The sequence below is a fragment of the Octopus sinensis genome, linkage group LG6 (genome assembly GCF_006345805.1).
Source record: "Octopus sinensis linkage group LG6, ASM634580v1, whole genome shotgun sequence".
NCBI classification, from domain to species: Eukaryota; Metazoa; Mollusca; class Cephalopoda; order Octopoda; family Octopodidae; genus Octopus; species Octopus sinensis.
The window spans coordinates 114,858,255-114,861,385 of NC_043002.1; the positions used below are offsets into that span (position 1 = coordinate 114,858,255).

Genomic DNA, 3,131 nt, shown 5'->3' on the forward strand with positions numbered 1-3,131 from the left:
GTGTGTGTGTTTCTTTTTTCTTCCTGTATAAGATCTAAAGATCAAACGAACATTCCTTGCAGTCCATGATCTGACAGATTTCTTTAGTTAATATCGACTGGCTGACTCTAAACACCAACGGATAGGAAGCGGGCATTGTTCATGGAAAACACCTCTGTAATGGATAACAATAACGAGGAATAATAACATGCAAGGGAAAAGTTGATGAAGACAGTAACGCCTTCGTCAACATAATAATAATGACGCAGCCAGTATAGAGTGAGCTGATGATGGCGATGATAATGATGTTATTGAAAATGATGATGATGATGATGATGATGATGGTTGTGTCGACAATGACGATGACGATGTCGATGATAAGGATGACTGGATTATTGTGTCTGAAAATGCAAACGTAACCTTTTAGCTCACTGAGAACGCTTCGCCATATGGTTGACCGCTTAAAAACCGTCGGCTTTTGTGCTAAACAACTCATCCAGAGAAGGCATTTGTTAAGATCGCAAAAATTCTAACACGCAGTCTCAACTATGGTGGCCAAAGTCACACAGAAAATAAACAAAGAACTATTATTCTCAAACACTACAGGAAGAATGTGGGAAATCAGTGATGTGTAAACAACGCTCGGAAAGGAAATACTGTTTCAATACCCTACTGTGTTATGGATTCAGAATTTTGTTAACGGCCATTTATCACAGACATATTTAAACAACAGCATTTATAGCCTCGGGTGAATATATTTCATAAGGCAGAGAGAAAAAAAAATAAAAGCGTAGAAACAACAATAGTCGTAGAGATGATGACATAGTTATGACATTAAGCCTATCACTGAGTTTTATAAAGCGGTAAAGAATAACTTTTAACATTTGAAACACGAACTAGATGTGTGAAGATAGTGAGAGATCGTGTATTATCAGATGATTTTAGTTAAATAGTAAATGTTTTGACATTGAAAGGAAATGATTCTTTCTAAGTTAAAACAAAAATATTTTATTTTTATTTTTTATTTTTTGATGGCGAGATGGGGGTAGCGTGTCGATACTTTGGACACTAACCAATACTTTATTTTATTGATCCGGTGATTGAAAGTCAAAGTTAACCTTGGTGGGATTTGAACTTGGATGGTTAAAGAGCTGTAACAAATACCGGAAGTCATTTGTTCGACGGTCTAACGACTGTGCCAGCTCGCCTCTTTGATATTTAAAAATTAATACGAGCCAATTTTCCCTAACATTATTAAGGATCACAAAGAAGGGGGCGAGCTGGCAGAAACGTTAGCACGCCGAGCGAAATGCGTAGCCGTATTTCGTCTGCCGTTACGTTCTGAGTTCAAATTCCGCCGAGGTTGACTTTGCCTTTCATCCTTTCGGGGTCAATAAATTAAGTACCAGTTACGTACTGGTGTCGATGTAATCGATTTAATCCGTTTGTCTGTCCTTGTTTGTCCCCTCTGTGTTTAGCCCCTTGTGGGTAGTAAAGAAATAGGTATTTCGTCTGTCTTTACGTTCTGAGTTCAAATTCCGCCGAGGTCGACTTTACCTTTCATTCTTTCGGTGTCGTTAAACTAAGTACCATTGCGGGACACAAGCGAGTAACAGAACGAAAACAACAGCTCAACAGGTAAACAAATTCTTTCTAGCTGTTGTTATTGAAGAAACCGTCTCTATCCAGATTACATGTTCAGGTTTATACCTGTAATTATTGGGTCCCGGGATATGTAACAACTGCCTAAATACCGATCTTGAGAAATTAGGCTTCTCAAAACCAGAAAGGAGAAAGGTAATTCGAAGACTACATGTCTAATCTATCACTGGAACTGTAAAAATCTGTAAAACTTTCCTGAAGTTTATCATTTAATTAAAAATGAGTATGTCTAGATATGCAACTATATGCATGAGAATACACACATAAAACATACAAATCTGCCCATACATAGATACGTACATACATGCATGCATACATACATACATACATACATACATACATACATACATACATACATACATACATACATACATAAAATACCCTGTTGTTGATGTTGAAATAGCAATGAAGGAACCTTGGACCTAGGTTGGAAACCGGTCCTTTCTCTATTGGCATGAAATCTTGAAATAAACTGAATAATGACACATGCATATATACATGCATACATATTTATTAGAAAGAAACATCCAAAAGGTTTCACGCAGTAATATCTGAACATCATCGTCCGTCGGGGAGCGAGATAATCCATTAGAGCCACATCTCTAAAGTTGACAAAATAAAGTGACAATCATGTACTATAGCCGTTGTAATTGACTTACCTCCTACTCTAAATGTGCAGGCCTTGTGCCTAAAGTGGAAGCGATTTTTGTAGTAGTAGTAGTAGTAGTAGTAGTAGTAGTAGTAGTAGTAGTAGTAGTAGTAGCAGCAGCAGCAGTATTTTTTAGACGCGACACATTTTTAGGAAAGGATGTGTACGTCACAAATTATATTAGATGTTGCGATGAAGTTATTGCAGGGTTAAACGTTTAATTCCATGATTGTGTAATCCTGTATAATTTGATAACTGCATTACAAACATCTGGCTGCACTTTCAAAACACATGGCAGATAATTGATATCATAAGAACATTGATTATTAAATGGATTCGCTGATTGATAATGAAATTTAATGAATTAATCATAATGGTTCTGTCGGAAAAGAAATGAAACCTCGACAATGAATGAATGATTTACTGGTTTTATAATGCCATTTTATCTAATACTATTAACTTCCCTTCTAGACCGCCAATATCTCTAAAGTAATCTTCGGGTTTTCTCTTCACGCTGCCTCCCCTCTGACATCATTCGTTGATAATTCTCTCTCTCTCTTTCTCTTCCTTTGACACATACAAAAGCATATAAACACATACATACATACATACACACATACATACATACATACATACATACACTTTTCTGTTCTTTTCTGGGCATATGCATATTCTTCTTCCTAACTATGCAGCTCGTTTCTACTCCATTTCCTTTTCCCTCTATGAGTGAGTGTAAGTGGATAAGTCAATGTATATGCGTGTGTAGTATATGTTTAGTTATTTCGTTGTTTACATGTCTCTGTAGTCTAAGGGGGCAGCTCATAAGACATGTTTCCAGGTT

The 3,131-nt window shown here is 36.6% G+C and overlaps 1 long non-coding RNA gene across 1 annotated transcript in view; it reads left to right on the plus strand.

The window, feature by feature from the left end:
- LOC118763766 overlaps positions 1-1,791 on the plus strand; it is a 22,356-nt gene extending 20,565 nt beyond the window's left edge. Inside the window, exon 3 of the long non-coding RNA XR_004999520.1 lies at positions 1,682-1,791. This is a non-coding gene — a long non-coding RNA (uncharacterized LOC118763766). The remainder of the gene's footprint in view (positions 1-1,681) is intronic.
- Positions 1,792-3,131: the final 1,340 nt, after the last annotated feature.